At 38.9% G+C, this 17,263-nt stretch overlaps 1 long non-coding RNA gene across 1 annotated transcript in view; it reads right to left on the bottom strand.

The window, feature by feature from the left end:
* Positions 1-6,796: 6,796 nt before the first annotated feature.
* LOC306798537 overlaps positions 6,797-17,263 on the bottom strand; it is a 41,399-nt gene continuing 30,932 nt past the window's right edge. The window contains exon 4 of the long non-coding RNA XR_013773387.1: positions 6,797-7,230. This is a non-coding gene — a long non-coding RNA (uncharacterized lncRNA). The remainder of the gene's footprint in view (positions 7,231-17,263) is intronic.

The following is a 17,263-nucleotide window of genomic DNA, read 5'->3' as shown; positions in this document are numbered from 1 at the left end:
CACATAGAGATTGCCTCAGTTTCTGAAAAATCAGAATGTCTTTTTCACCCTTGTTCCTCTCATTGGAGAGTATCAACATTTTGTTATTTTTTCCTACTTAACCAGAAGACTCCTAGTGAATTTGTCCCCTTATCTTATTAAGGAGGCTACCGGTGAGTATCCTTCATTCTGTCTGGACAGGACTCATTTCCCATTTCCAACTGGGTTGTTGGTCTAAAAAGAGGAAGGAATTAAAGAAAAAGCTGAGCAGCAGAGTTTGAGCCTGTAGTAAGGTCTAATCATACTATCTGGTGATAGTGTAGAAATCCTTTCCTATAGAAATCATTAAGGGCCTGTGAAAACCAGACATTTTTGTGTACCAGAGATGTAGAATTACACTATTCATAGCTTGAATATGAGTTTGTTGCTCACAGTTGTCAGTGTTACCTGCACTGGAAGTCTGCTTGGATCTTTACTTAATTGCTGAAGAACAAGGTGACTGAGGATCCCTCTTTACATTATTTTTTTATTTAATGCCATTAACATCACTGGTTGTAAAGTTCTGCAGGCCTTTGAAAATTCTCCCCATGGTCCATTAGTACAGGGTTATTAATATATTTACTTGTATAGCACTTTGAGCTGAGGACACTTCTCAAACACTGGCCTGAATTGTACCTTTGATTATACCAGTGATAAAAACGGAGTTAGAGAGCTCCATGCAGCCCAGGATAACAAGACAGGAGACCTAAATCTTCACACAAACATGGCTATACATACCACATCACATAACCCTTTTCCTGACCTTGTCAAAAATCATTGATGAACAGCCTTTTTACTTTCACTGCTCAGATGAGAAGCTGCTTTCCAGAAGCTCCACAGGAGCTTCCTGCAGCAGCTCCTTAGCCTCCATAGGGTACAGTCATGATATGATAGGATGACACCTGATAGGATGTCAAGGTGAGTAAATGGAAATTCTTATCTCTTATATTTCTTAAAAGAAAATTTTATCTGCAGTCACCCACAGCACGTCACTCTCTTCTCATGTTATCCCATCAGAGAGCATCTCCTTGCAGGGCCATTCTGGTTTGAGGAATTCTTTCCTGAACTAAGTGACATGAAAGCTTCTTAGTAACGTGTCACCTGAAGGGTCTTTCCAGCTGTGTTGCACATTGACATTAGTAGATCTTCAACAGAAAAGTCTCATCTGGTACCGGTTTGGTCTCATTTGCCTTTCTCACGCTGTCAGCAGATTGCCATCTGCAGCTCCTTCTGTCATCACTCATTACGCTAGAATCTTGCTCCTTACCCAGCTGATGGATTCCCACCTCGCAACATAGATTTTGCTATTAGTCTCCAAATGCACCATCTTGTGTTGTATGATAAACCATTTCTTCACAGGTTTATTATTCCAATTGTCAGGTCTTTCTCTGAGAAATGTTGCCTCTCTGTGTACTGCTCTACCTCTTAGCTGAGTGATGTCAGCTCATCCCATCAGCACACTGGCATTTTTCTGTAAAGGTCACAGAGCATATGAAAAAGTTTGTTTTAAAATTATCCTGGAATATACCCACTAATAAATCTCTCACATTTTAAATACTTATTTTAAACATTGTGTGATGTTATCTCCTCTTTGATCAGTTCCTTATGTACCAGATTTTCCTTTATTAATTTAATCTTCAATATTCACAGGTACCAATTTGTCAATTTTTTCACTGAAAAGCTGGCAGACATTTTACTAATTTCTTAAAACCAGGAAGCATTATTTATGTGAAGAACAAGCTTAGACAAATATGAATTAGTAGAGATTTTTTTTCCTGCTATTTTCATCCTATTTATTGAGGAATTTCCATTAGTTTCCAACCTTTCTTGCAGATATGCTCAAAGTTATTCCTTGTATGCTAGCATATTATTTATGTCTGACTAATAGGTTTTATCTCCTTCTCGACCTGTACAATATTCTTCCTGATTTTAGAGACTGTTGCTTTCAGTTCCCATTTAGGAAAGATGTTCAAGGACTTCAGTATGGGAAGTTTGAATTGAACAACTATATAATCCCAAAGTGAGAAACAAACAGTTGAACTTTGGATTTTCTTGCTTCAGTTGTCAATTGGAAATTTTTAGCTCAGGAAGAACAGAAGTTAAGCTGATAGAACCTAATACAAATTTTGTACTTATTGCCTTTCCGTATTTTTATGCCTTTTACATGAGTTCTAATAAAGGATTCACAAGGAAACCCAACTGGCAGTCACTTCCCTATACATTTTATCACATATCCCAATAGAGTGACATTTTTAGCATGCTTTTCCAAGTTGTTACATTAACAAATTTGCACTGATTTCTTTATCCTGTCATCTAAAGACCACCTTGTAGTAAGACAGTGAACTTTTACAGCATTCCATAGTTGATGCACTGTCTAATGTCACAAATGTCTGCTCAAATTACTTCACTAAGACTTGAGAAGAGTCTACATTGTGCCTTCCATTTGAGCTTGATTTGACAGAATCAGTCCCTGTGCTAGCTCATGGCACTTATCAGTTAGTCAGCCTTCCTCAGGGAAGAGAATTTAGAGTGCACCATATTCCGTTTTCAGATCAAGCCCTGTCCCCTTAGGAAGCTCTGTGCTGCATTATTAAACAAGGTGCCATCAGCTGTAGCACCATGCTTAAACATTCACTCAAATAAAAGACGACATCATTAGGTTAACTCTTTTTTCACCAGGTTCATTTATCATTCAGTCATCTCAAATAAAACACCAAGACAAAGGAAAATTTGCCACGTCTTTCTTTTCATTTCTCCTAAAAAAACTGTAAATGTGGGCAGGAAAACCTCTCTGATGTTACAAAATAATGGTTAAAGTCAAGGCTATATGAGGTGAGGTTTTGCAGATTAGAATTTTTCAGTTATTTAAGAGTGATTTATTGTTTATTTTGCCAGTTTTATGTGTGGCTCTCACAGACACTACTTCTTTAGTGTTTTGATTTAACTGTCATAGCTATGCACAACCAAATTCTGAATATTGCCATGACTTAATTATGTCAAAGTCAGAAAAGTGACATCAAGCTAATATTTAAATGAGGGAAGAAATTGATCATAAATGTAAAAATCCCTTTAAAAAATATATTACCTGTTATACTGTCAGTGCACTGTACAATAGAGAGTAAATAGATAGTGATCAAATTATGCATGTATCATCAAGAATTATAGATTCTTGAAAGTACTTTATATAATTTCAATCAAACCAAAAGTCATGTAGAAGGGAGGTGTGCTCCCCCTTGAAAGTGAGAAGACCTAGGATATGTATTTTAAGATTTGCATTTTAAATCTCCTTGGACCTTCTCCTTATATTCAAAGTGAGTTTTTTACATCTTTATTTATCTTGTCAGACCAGAAATTGTCAAGATTCTCTGAGAAAAGGAAAGATATCCTTTTTAAAGCTGCATGTTGATATAAATATGAAAATGGATTAAACTCTGCTTCCAATTTTCAAACATATGTACTTCAATGAATATTAAATGGTAGACCCATATCATCATCATGACTTATTTACTTTGTAGAGTTTTTATCAAAAAAGGACTGGAGTTTGCTGTGGAGCGTGAAACTCCACTGTAATTGAGTTTAGAGTGGTAAAACCACTAAAGAGGCCATGGCCCCAGAGAGTTCCCTGAAACCCACCTGTCAGCTGGTGTTACATCACTGATCCAACAAGCCGTGCCTTCCTCTCCCCGCTGAAGATTTCTGTGGAGAAAAAAAAAGGAGAAAAAACCAAACCAAAACAAAACACCCGAAGTTGCTCCTAGAAAAAAAAAAAAACAAACCTTCTGCAACAGCTGCACAGTGTCAGCAGAAATAATGATCTGAAACTCAGCCTCCAAGGGATGCTAGTCTGGGTCCTAATTCTGTAAGGTGTCATTTCTTTCATTGCAGTGCCATTAAGCATGAAAGTAATGGAGATGACATGAAGTATTCTTTCACCAAAGTATAACAGGAGGGAGAAAGGGTACTTCAGGATATTGACAGGAGAAGGTGTCTTGTTTTGCTAGAAGGGTTCTCTTAAAGGATCCATGCATAAGTGGCCATTTAATTCTCACTATTTTATTATGAAAATTGCATATTTTATCACTGTAGCATTTGAAAAGTACCTTCGTGTGAAAATTTAAATTGTAAGCAGGTTTTGTTCTTTAGTCTCTTTGGGTTAAAAGCTGTTTTTGCAGGTAGATTGAATGAGCGCCAACACCAGACTACTTTATACTCACTGATGAAATCAGTCCTCAGGTCAAGTGCCCTGCTTGTAGAACTGCATTTACTTCTGTGGAGTTTCACCTGTGCAGGATCTGGATATAAACCAGTAGTGACTGGTGGTTTTTAACAAATGGCTCACTTGCCTGTTTTCTGTCCAGCAGACACTTGGATCTGAAGCAGCTCCCTGCCACTACTATAATTTAAGCACCTGCACTAGACTTTTTGGCAGAGATAATGAGACAAACTACCTGGGAAATAGCTCCTCTGTGAAACTCAAGGTGATTCCTGCACCAAAATGTCAAGACAAGCTGGCAGGGCTATGTGAGCATTTTTCTAAAATGGTGCATTTATTCTATTTTTGGCATGAAAAGAGGCTTTCGTCTTCAGGCTGTCAAGCAAGTCCTGTGACAAAAAACGAACACCTAGCTTCAAAGACAGCTAAATGCCCCAGCCTTATTTAAGATCTTGCCTCCACTGAAATCAGAGCCATTCTGACATTGGATCAAAGTCTGTAAAAGCAAGGAGTCCAAATGTTTTCTTTTGAGAAGATGTAGCCGATCATATTGAATCCCTTTTTCAAGAAAGGGAAAGAAGCTGCTCTGTTAGACTTGGATTTGTTTCAAAGATCATGGCTGACAGATGCATTGTTCTGAAAACTGCTCCTGCCAGTTTTTTTATCTATTACACCTGCATTAATATTCAGTGCAAATGAGTCCTCATTTTGGTCTTTGAATTACTACTGTGATCATTGGTGCTGAAATTGAGAAAGGAAATGATATTTCCCCTATATCTTTGCTGCACATCAAAGTCTAAAATAGTGCTTCCTACAGGAGATGTGCTGCTCTCAGGAGTTGTCTTGCTGTAATAGCTTCAAAAATAGTTGCTGGGTGGAACATTGTGAATTGCTGTGCATTACCTACTTGACCTTGGCATGCAGACTCCCCTCAAGTAGTAACTGCAAACTGGCTCACTGCTGGGAAGAGGATACACAGGAACTTCCAGCCTACTCAGTGAGTGACTTGGCCTTCCAGCCTACTCCTGGAGAAGAATGAGGGCTGTTGCTAATGTGGGTGCTCTCCTAGCTGCAGGCACATTTTCTTTAAATCCAAGAAAGTTGCTACAAACATGGTGTCTCCCAGTGTTTCTGCTTACTTTCAGCTTCAGAGTCTTGAATGGTGATGAACAACACTAAATTGAATAAAATATCTAATGGCTTTCACTGAAGAAATCTTCTAGTTGCCCATCTTTACAATATTCTATGCATTTTTGCAATCAAGAAAGCCTTTAGGCACATAATGAAATCAAAAACTGCTGAGAAAAAAACATGACTTTTGGTTTGATCTTAATGTAAAGAAGTAAACTTTATGTCTTCAAAGGATACCTTTAAAACTTTTTAAAAATCATTGTCTATACTATGAATAATTCTAATTGTAGTATTGATTCAGTCTGTAGTACTACTCTCTTGGGCATGGTTTCACTTGTTCTTAAGCCAGTCAGAATGTGGGCTGATGCTATATGGGTGATTTTCCTTGAAGGATCAGGCTGTTTTTTCTGTATGTGCTGCAATTTTTAGTGGCTACCTGATAGAAAACTTTTTCCATCCTCAGTTAGTTTTCAGTTGGATCAACTCACTAACCTGGCAAAACCTGATGCTACAAGATCACTGGACCTGACATGAAGAAAGCAGTAGGAGCACAGCACCACAGGAGGGCAAGGGAGTGGCTTTTTAGAGTCACTTTACAGTTAATAGCAGTACTGTTTTATTAGTAGACAAACAGGGAAAATGTGATGCAATAACTCTGAATTAGTCTCTTTTTTCTCCCCTTACTCTGCCCAGCACTGTAGTGCCTGCATTCACATCAGCCCTGATTCTAGCACTACATCAAGAAGATGAGAGATGCTTAAAATGAGTGTTTCCATAAACTTTCACAGGCAGTCCTTTCTTCATCTCTCTGGCTGAAATACAGCTTCTCGCCTCCAATCCAACTCATCCCCAATGTTTTCTGGCATTTCTGCTTGAGGGGCCTGAAACAGAACAACTGAAGAAATAAAGACACCTTACCCCAACAAATTTAAACCTTGGTATTTATGGGAATGCACCAGATTTCAGGTGTTCACACTTGCCTTTATTGTGTCATGAGAGGTTTTAGCAATTGTTTTGGAGAACTCTATGGTAATGTGTTTTAGAAGTTTGCTCTCCTCAGTGGTAGCTGAGTATTTGTGCTAAGAGAACTGCTGGAATGACAGTGGTGCTGTGGATTTGACTGATATCTGTCTTCCTGCTCATACCTCATATCTGAATGGAGTAGAAAAACATCCAAATAACAAAAAATGATAGCCTGCATGTCTTCAACTTTCATTACCCATTTTTCCATCATATGGAAGTGGTAATTGTGTCGTCCTCCTTTCTGGAATTTCAGAAAAAGTATGTTTTTACAATCTGTTCTACATCACACTGGACTATTAGTTGCCTAAAATAAGTGATCATCAAAAAGGCCCCATTATATTCAAGGCATTTTATTGTAATGTTGTGCAGTTCTGTTTCAGCAGAAGTCTCATTACATTTTGAATGTGCTCACCAGATATTGATCAGCAGCTTTTAAATAAAAGGTGTTCACAAATTATTCACACGTACTGCCCAAATGCCACAAGGGTGACAGGTTGTCATTATTATTGTTGAGCCTTACATTTAATATCAGTAGCCTGTCCTGTAAGTGATGAAAGACGTTTTGTGGATTCTGAGAACCTTGCAAACAGACTCTTTTCCTTTGACAAACACCATCCAACACTAGATGGCACACTTGGCCTCAAGATCACAGCCACTCGAGCCTGTCGTCGTGTCGCCCAAGCACTTTCTCGCTTTGGTCACTTTTCCAGTTTCTATAAAAAAATGTCTGTGAAGATACAGGGTACAGCTGAGCAACTCTACTACAGGAATTTTGAATCCTCTGTCGGGTGTTCTTCCCCAAGCTGCTTCATTCTCCAGATTTCGAAAGAAAAATTGTAAAATTCCTAAATATGGAGAAAAAATAGGAGAAACTCGAATGCAAATAGTAGGGTTTTTTAGTAAGTCCTAAGGAAAAAAAAAAAAAAAGGGGGGGGGGATTAAAAACTACTTTCACCATTTCCCCCTTCTCTATTCCATCTCCATCATCTATTGTTCTTACACTGGCAGATTAACAATAGTTGCATAACCTAAAAATAAATTGCTTCATGTCAATTTGATCCAAACTAAAAATTAATTTTGTTACAATTCTTGATTTGATCACTAAACCAAAATCCACATTTTCGATGTTCCTAAAGCAAAGTGATACACTTAGCCTCTGCCTGTGTCAGAAACTGCCTCTGCCCTCTGTCAGGAACTTGTGGTACGTAATGGGATTGGGATTAAAGAATAAAGTGGATGGATCTAAGGATCCAATGTTCACACAAAATGAGATTCAGGGAAGTTACTTTGGCTCCAATCTGGTCCTGTGGGCTGGATTCCCATACATCAGGCAAGGCTTTGGAGCTCAATCTCTTGTGTAATTGCATTGGCTTTGGTGACGGCCAGAGACCAGCCAGAGCTTGATTTGACTGCTGCTTTGAAAGACAATAAAAACATGTCTATAAATACATTGTCAACAAAAGGAAGACTAAGGAGGATCTCTATCCTTTATTAGATGTGAGGTGAAACATTGCCACAAAGGAAAAGATTGCCTTATTTGCCTTAGTCTTTAGTAGTAAGGCCAGCTGTTCTCCATGAACCCAACCCCCTGAGCTGGAAAGCATTGATGCAGAGAAGAAAGAAGCCCCCATATTCCAAGGCAAAATGGTCAGGGACCTGCTGCACCACTTAGACACACAGAAATCTCCTTAATTTCCCAGCAGTCCCAGATAACCAAGGAGGTTGCAGTTGGCTGGAAATTAGGCAGTATGACACCTACAGGAAGGGTGAGAAGGAGGAGCCAGGGAACTACAGGTTTATCAGTCTGACCTGAGTGTCATCACACGGCATGTGCAGGGCAACTAGGGGGTCAGACTCAACCAACATGGGTTTAAGAAAGGCAGGTCCTGCCTGTCTGACTTGGTATCTTTCTATGGCACGGTGGCACTGCTTAGTGCATGAGCAAAAGGCTGTAGATGTTATCTGTCTGGACACCAGTAAAGCCCATGCTCATGCTTTGGACATGGTTTGGGTGAAAAACTGGCTGGATGAGTTGGTGAATTGAATTACATCCAGTTGGCAGCTGGTCACCAGTGAGGTTCCCCAAGGCTCAGAATAGGGGTAGGTCCTGTTCAATGTTTTCATCAACAGCCTGGGGAGGTAATCAAGTGCCCCCTCAGTCAGTTTGGATGGAAACAGCACCAAACTGGTTGGGAGTGTTGGTCTGCTGGAGTGCCCCGGACAGGCTGGATAGATGGGCTGAGGACAATGGTAAGAGGTTCAACAAGGCTCAGTGCCAGGTGCTGCCCTTGTTCACAACCCTATGCAACACTGCAGGCTGCAGGCAGTGTTTGGAAAGCTGCTTGATAGAAAAGGACGTGGGAATGCTGGTCAACAGCCAGGTGATCACGAACCAGTGTGTCCAGGTGGCCAAGAAGGCCAATGACATCCTAGCTTGGATCAGCAATAGTGTGGTCCAGCAGGACCAGGAGAGCTATTGACTGTCCCTCTGTACTCAGCATTGGTGAGGCTGCCCCTCAAGGGCTTGGTTTTGGGCCTCTCATTGCAAGAAGGACATTGAGAGGGTGGAGAAAAGATCAACAGAGCTGGTGGAGGGTCTGGGACACAAGTCTTATGAGGAGCAACTGAGGAAGCTGGTGGTGTTTATTCTGGAGAAAAGGAGGCTCAGGGGAGGCCTTATTGCTGTCTTCAAGTACCTGAAAGGAGGATATAGTGAGGTTGAGTTATGAAAGGAAATGGTTTCAAGCTGAGCCAAGGGAGGTTTAGGTTGGATATTAGGAAAAATTTCTTCATAGAAAGGATTGTCAAGCACTGGAACAGACTGCCCTGGGAAGCAGTGGAGTCACCATCCCTGGACATATTTAAAATATGTGTAGATATGGTGCTGAGGGATATGGTTTGGTGATGCTTGGTAGTGCTGTGTTAATGGTTCGACTCAATGATCTTCAAGGTCTTTTCCAACCCAAACTATTCTATGATTCTGTGATCTCTTGAGACAGAGCTTTCCATGGTATTACAAAATCTCCTTTAAAACCTGGTTTGATTATGCCTGAAAAACATATACTTCCTTTTACATGAATGGTTCTTAAAAATTCTTAAGAATGGAAATACTTCTTTTGATGCCATCAGTGCAGTGTGCAGACACCTGAGTTTATCTGTACTTCACTCTGTCACTGAACTGGAAAAAGACATTTCACTTAGCTACTGGGAATAGAAGCTTTCCTGAAGCCCTTGTCTCACTAAAGTATTCTTAGCTGTTCTTTACCTAGTTTTATGTGAAACTGCACATATCTCTGTGGTATTTCTGTCCCATCCTTTTCAATTTTTTTCCATTTTACCAGGCCAGGTAGGTGGCCTAGACACACAGTCCTGAGGCTGCATTGCTGATATCCAAGTACAGATTTCTGCTGTTCTGTTATGGACCTTCTCTACTTAACTGGGATTATTATCAGAGTATGATCTCCCCAGTGAGAGCCTGGGTTCAGATGTTCCTTTTTGTTGAAGGGCTGGAAATATGATACAAAGCATGGCTTTCTGTCAGAAGATAGGAGTCCTGACCTGGCAAATGCAGTGCAGAGATAGTTTTTGCACTCTGGTACCTCTTGGTACCAAAATTTGTTCTAACTGTTTTGAAATAATTAGGTATTGATTACATATGAATTTCTGCCTTTCCACCACTGTAATTTACATAATTTTAGCTGCATTGTTAATGATTTACATCAATGAAAGTGGAAGAAAATTAGAGCATAGAAATCTTAGGAAGTAAAAAAGAGCCTTCTTTAACTGTCCACAGAGGTAATGAACACATTGATTTTAGGAGTTCAGCATCCTAATTTTTACAATCTCTGAAATATCTCCCAGCTGGATTAAAAAACACATGAAAGCCAGCCCTGTCTAGCTGACACAATGCCAGAAACCTAATAAAGGGAATGCAGCATTGGAAAGTACAAAAGTCAACATGTCAACATAAATCAACTTTGTCAGAATGAAACAGATGTGTCCATTTGTTGGTAGATCAGATTAACGTAAATCAAGGCAGTATAAAGGTTACACATTATAGGGATTTGTGACTGGTAAACTTTCATAGTGGGATCAGAGATAGTAATCATCTGGCAGTGGGAATAAAAAGTCAAAGTGAAGCTTAAATGCTGAATCAAAAATCAGTCCTGTTAATGTCTAACATGCTGGGGTCAAAAATTCATAAGAGTCCAGCTGTGAAAATAAGATGGGAGCTGTATTAGTTTTCTCCATTCTGTATCTCACATTTAAGTGTTGTCAGTTGATGAGGGTTTGTCCCTTGGGAATTGTCGTGGGGTACTTTAGTCCATGTAAAGTGAAAATTTTGCATCACACAGAGGATCTTGTGAAATTCTGTAAAGCATGAGGACAACATGCTGAGATTCATAATGGCGAGGAAGGAACAGTAGAAACAGTAATCTGCCACATGCCCTTATCTAAAAGTGCTTCTTGACAAAGGAGGCAGCGTGTTTGCAGTGTGGAAGCCAACAGAATCTGGGACACATTTTAACAGTCAGTGGTTATTAATGGATAAAGACAGGTAACTTTAGATGGATGTTGACATAGAGAAATGTTTAAAATAAATAGAAAACCCAGTGGACCCATTCTTTTCATGACTTTCCATATTATTTCTGTTTGTGGCATTGTGTGATGTTTCATTACTGGGTCAAAAGTTTGATGTAAACAAGCAATAAGCTCTCTAGCAGGATTTATGTACTGAGAAAATGTGCAATAAGAAAACAAATCACAGTCAGCTTCTTTAAGGCACATGGTGCATAGTGTCAAAGCAAATATTTTACAAAGCTTTTTATACTTTGTCCATTTTTCTTCTTTGTTTTCAAATGATAGGTTCACAATTCACTGCTTATAACTCCATAAATTTCTACATTTATGTAACATTTTAATGTCATGGTTGTACTGTTTACTCAAAAGAAAGAATCTAAATCAAAAAGAATAAACTTCAAATTAAATTAATGCAGTCTCTCTCTTTTCCTAAAAATTATTTGCAATCCATGGCAAAGTGTTTAGCCCCTGTGATTTGAGTATGGACCTGCTTAAGAAACACTTTGCTCTGTATTTGGCTCCATTCTCTTACTTTTAGTCAGTGATGCTTTCCAAAGAGTAAAATGCTAATAAACTCATGGACACATCACATCTCTGTGTGAGGGACATAGTATGTCTTAAAGCAGAATTGTTTACATAAGGTATGCAAAGGATTTGTGTATTTGTCTAGTATATTTAACCTCATTTTATAGATGGGGCACTGAGTGACATAAAAACTGTGGGCAGATGAGTACCTGACTTTTCTTGTGATGGTCTAAATGTAACCTAAGGAAGGTTGTGAAGATTTTGGCTGAGGCTGATGTGCCCCTGAGTCTGTTTGTTTCTCCACCTTTATGACTATCCATTTGTGAGTAACTGAAGCTGTGAAGCATGGAAGTCACTATCTGAAATGGTGATTTGTTCAAGATAACAGTGGTGACTGTGGCAAAATCATGATGATATTACCTAAATATCCCAATTCTCGTTTTATCATCATGGTTATGAGATCATGTTGCCTCCTGCCCTATAAATATAGTGAAAACAGCATTTCAGCAATAAAAAGAAATTTCTAATGCATCTATATATTCTCGGAAAATACAAACTGAGAATAATGTCTATAAGTAGCACAAGGTCATAGTATCAGAAGCACAGATTCTATGATTCTTAATTAAATGTATTTAAATATACTTTATTCAATTTTCCCATGACTTTCATGTAGAAGACAGTAATGCCTCTTGTGAATAACATATTTTCCAAATTATTAATAGTGGCTTTAAGTTTCAGATAAATCACCAAAATGCCAACTCACTTGTCCACTACACTGTGAGGAGCACACTGAGTTGCTCAAGTTTCCCCAATACAGTGTAATGTCAGTATCCTGTGAGAGAGGCAGTAGTCAATAGGAACCTGATTCTGTGGCATTATGAGTTGTGGTAGACCTAGAGAAGAAGGAATTCTGAGCTAGGAGCTCTCAGTGACCATTATCAGTGGAGGGGAAAATAAAGTATTGGCAGAAAAATCTGCAGACAGTGAGTGAAGGTAACCACAGACTTGTAGAGCAGATGAAAAATGAAAGATCCCACTGAAATAAATGTTGTTGTTTTAGAGTGTGCTCAAGGTGAGTTTCACTTCAGACATGAAGTCTGTCAACATAGAAAATCATTCACTGGTGTTGATTCAGTAATGTCAGGTACTGACTGAGGCTGGAAAATACAGCATGGGTGGAAAAGTACTCCTTCCTGCAAACATTTGAGTTTTCTTGGAAGTTTCCTGTCTGAATACTGACCTGGCCTGACCCTATTTAGTTTGTGAGATCTGATGAGATCAGAGCCTGCGGTTACGGCACTAAACTAAGAAAAGTGATAACAAAACAAAAATGGCATGATTGACAGGGTAGTAGGCTGAACACAATAAACCTAAGGAGAACTATGTGTATGTATTCCACTCCTTAATATCCTCTTTGTAGATAAGAAAAATAAGCCTCACCCTAGAGCTAAAATAGTAATGGGATGAGGGCTGCCTGCCTTACTTGATGGCCATAAACAATAAGTATATTATACAAAGATGGATTACTGAAATGGAAAGTGGGTACTCATGAGATGTTACCTTGAGGCAGGACTGAAGCAGGAGCTATCCTGGCCCCCTGTGCTGTCCACAGTTATCTCCTTTTGGCGGCCCCACGTTTCTCAGTAAGCTGTGATATGACCCTGTGTAGTCCAGCTTTAGTGCTTTTCACTGTCAGGTTCATTGAGGCTATAGAAGACTATTTTGCTTGGAGAAAAAAAAATAGATATGTGAACTAGTCACTGAAAGCATTTCCAGATAAAAGAAGAAGTCAGCAGAAAGCTGTCTAAAGAGGTTTCTTTTGTAGTGCACTGAGGAAAAGAAGCTCCTTATGACAATAGCAAAAATGGCAATAGAAGAGTTATGTAAGAAAGTTCAGGTCCCTTTTTTGTGCCCATGTTTTTCACTAATCTTGAAAATTATTGAGACACATGCTATTAAGGTAATGATGTAATGATAATGAACTCATTTAACAGAACTCTCATGACAGATTTTTCCCTCTGCAATGAGTACTGGGAGCAACTTCAGAAATCAGGCCAAGTTCTGATGTTACTTGTAGCATAATAAATAGAAATTAAATTAATATCAAAGGAATTGTTTCAGACTGTTACCAAATATATCTATCTATATCTATATCTATATCTATATCTATATCTATATCTATATCTATATCTATATCTATAATCTTTACCTATATCTATATAATCTATCTGTATCTATCTATATCTGGTCAATCCTCAGAGCATCTATATTTCAGTTTTTCAGAAAATTAGCAAGTTTTCTAAACATCTTTGATTTCCACAGACTATTTTATATGCAAGCTGAAGGCTCATATAAATCTTCTGTTCAGTTGGAACAAGCCAGGACAGATCAAATGTCCCCGAGGCTTTTTTATCCAGTATTCCAGTTCAAGCTAGAAATGCAAATACATTTAATGAGAAATTACTCAGAAGGTTTCCTAATGTAGAGGCTCAGAACTGGTTTGCAATTTCTGGATATGAATTAGAGCTGGTGGGAATTTTTCTGCTGAAATAGTGAATGGAGAATTTGATTTTTGAAGAAGCACAAAGTTCCACAGAATGGAGAATTCATAGCTTTAAAATTATGAATGAATAAAAGTTATATATTTAATGGGTTTTAGGCTAGTTCTGGTAAGAATCTCACAGATCTTCTGGACCTGCTAAATTGAATATAAAGGCCACAAATGTTTGGGTTATAATTTTTTGTGCAACCTGGAATTTGCCTCTTTACTAAAAAATTCTGAATTTTTGGGTTTTGTGCTTTCAGAGGGCATGAATTAGTTTGGAGAGCAAGAGATCATTTTCATAGTGACTTTTCCAAGTTTTATTTTCCTGGGAGGCATACTACTGATTGTTACTGTTTTGCATTCTGTATAAAAATCAAACACAATAAAATATATAAAATTCTTTTAGTACTATCATTCCAGTCACTGCGAAGTGCAGTCTTCAGTCGAATTTGTAGGCATAGTTTTGCAAGTAGTATGGCAAATCACTGTGGCAGGGACACCTAAAATCTGAAATATAAATAATTTTATAAAAGTGAAGTAGTCCAGCCTCCAGTCTGTTACTAAACCCATGCATATGCTTTTTAGGCATCTGAGGTTACTTTTTGGGAAAGACAATACTGGATGAATGCACAATTAGAGCTTTTGTAGAGTTCCTCACTGGAATCACATTTGCTGAAAGACAATTGGAATGGAAAGTCACTTAGTCACATTCTTGTTTTCACACACCATTCAACTTCCTACTGTCCTTCTGCTCTTTCTTTTTTCTCACAGCAGTATGCACGGCATGCCCCCACCATTGTTCTGCATAGTTTAGGATGGCATTTAGATAGAAAGAGGGGTGTAAACATGCAGAAGATGCTGCCAGTGAAATGTCCAGACTTTTCCAATGCACACACAGTGGCAGCTTCCTAATGTCTCTGAAGAAAATGGAGAAATTATCAGTGTTTTACTAACACAGCAAACCAATTGTTGCAGAAGGTTGGAGGCATTCTCATTGCACCAGTGCAGGTTGAGGAAACAGAGCATACTAAGCAGTTATATCTCTTGAATTTGACCACTTAGCCACAGAAACTCTGTTTCCTGCTGTGTAGAATACTTGGGGTTGAAAATTAACCTGAAGATTAGAATTGAGCCAAAACAGAACCCAGATCTCCTCTCTAATCAAAATTTATATTTCTAAAAATTTCTGTGCGTGAACATGGTGAAGCATGAACTTTGCCAAATTGTGAAATGCCTTTATTTGCTTTTTACCAAGAGCAGCATCATAGGAAGGCTCTTATCTAAACTGATCTTCATCCACTATTTCAAATTCCATGGCTAGTTCTTTCTTTTGGGGCTCTTACTGTCACTCAGCATCACAACTGGCTTCTCATACTGACATTTATGTCACTCAGATGCCAAACACTGGGGTTATTTAATTTTGTTTAAAACAATTGGCTGTACTGTTTGACAGCACTTAAACATAGCTACCCATAGCCATGATTCCAACAGCTTTGAGATCCTCTTGTGATGGTAAAGCTGTATTCTGAGAGCTGGAGATAAACACCCATGGCTGAGAGTGCAGACCTAATTATGGGTATTTATCCAGAGTCTGAAACTACAAAGTTTCAGTACTGCTCAGTACTGGTGAGCAGCATCAGCGTGGCACAATGCAGCTCTGAGACAAGTGTGAGCTGCTAGAATGGCAGTATGTTAGCACAGAGCTTTGCTCTGACTTTACAGCCCATGTTTTCTGGTAGAATCTGTGTTTGGCCATGTAAGCTGCCTGCCACAGTTTTAAAAAGCCACCAGTAGAGGTACAGAAACACAAGCTGGTAGGATGCAGTGAGACAGAGGCAAGGCAGGACCATGGATGTATCATCTCAGATATGAAACTGCCCTCAGGCCAACATCTGATTTTTGGAGCTGAAGGCCTCAACTTCACTGTGCAGACATTATAGTCCTGTAGGTCTGCTCATGCTCTCACTGCATCCACCATTAGTATTTCTGCTGAATTAAGGCTGGGCGGTATTGTCACAAAGTCTGGAAGTAGAGGCAGTTTGAGAATCTCCGAAAAAATCTCAAAATCTCAGAGAAGTGGTGTCTTTGGAAACTGTATCTTTGCAAGAGCTAAAGATGCTGAGATTTCACAAACTGTATTTCAGTACCCTATACAGATAAGGAGAAAGGACCCTCTGGTTTGTGTTCTTGTACAACACAGAGCAGAATTTCCCCAGTTATCCTGGGTTATTGCATGCATCAGTCAATGCATAGAATCAGAGGGAGAGATACATAATATGCTTCGTATGTGATGCCCAGCAAATTTTCCCAGTAAGTGGGACTCTGTATTTGCTGTCTTTTACAAGCATATTCAAAAGGTCTGAACAATCACTTGTGTCCAATGAACCTACCTTTTACAAATGTATTCCAGTCTTGGAAAGATTTTTACATCTGCTGTGTGGACTGGATGGTGCATATCTTAATTTCTTTGCTACTTCTGTGTCAGGCAGCGTTCCCTAGCATTCCTTTTTTACAGTAAATAGTTCTGTGCCTAAATAAGACCCTAAAAATCATTTCCCTTTGATAAATATTTTAGTGAATATTCCTGCTTGCACAGGGCTCTCTTTGGTTCCCCTGAAGCCAGATCTGGCCCAAATACAGTGAAAATGAGGCTGGCTGCTCAACATGCAAAAGTCCTTATGTTCTAGCTACCAGTAAGCATCACATAAGAGGAAAAGGACTTTTTCTTCCTTTGTCTTGCAGCAATGTTATCTTAGACAGCCACCAGCACATGATCATTTACATAAGGAGGGAACTGCAGAGCTGCTGCCAACTGCCCATAGTGCCTGCCAAAAACAGATGTTAGATGTTACTGTTAGAATAATGTCTTCTGCAGCTTGACATGTGAGTGCTGCAATCTTTATTTAAAAGGAAGAGGGAAAAATATGGTTGAATTAATGAAATGGAGCACACAACATACGGTCTGAAAAAATTATAATCTAAGGGAAAGTGCTGGTTGTCCAATTGCCTAAGACTGCTAAACTCAGCTGGGTGAATTTGTCACAGAGAATTGTTCTGGTCTGCCACATAGATAGATTTGGTGACCTAACAGATCTGTTGTAGTTTTATATTTTTATTCCCATAGCTTCACTTCCATTTTTAAATACTTTATAAAAGGCAGAAAGTAAAACTTACTGTAAAACTTGTTAAAACTGCAAAGCCCTGTGTTGAGTAGTATGGTGCTAAAC

The sequence above is a fragment of the Erithacus rubecula genome, assembly GCF_903797595.1.
Source record: "Erithacus rubecula genome assembly, chromosome: 2".
Lineage (NCBI taxonomy): Eukaryota > Metazoa > Chordata > Aves > Passeriformes > Muscicapidae > Erithacus > Erithacus rubecula.
Note: the sequence above shows the minus strand (reverse complement) of the source record. Positions and strands in the feature narration are given on the sequence as shown.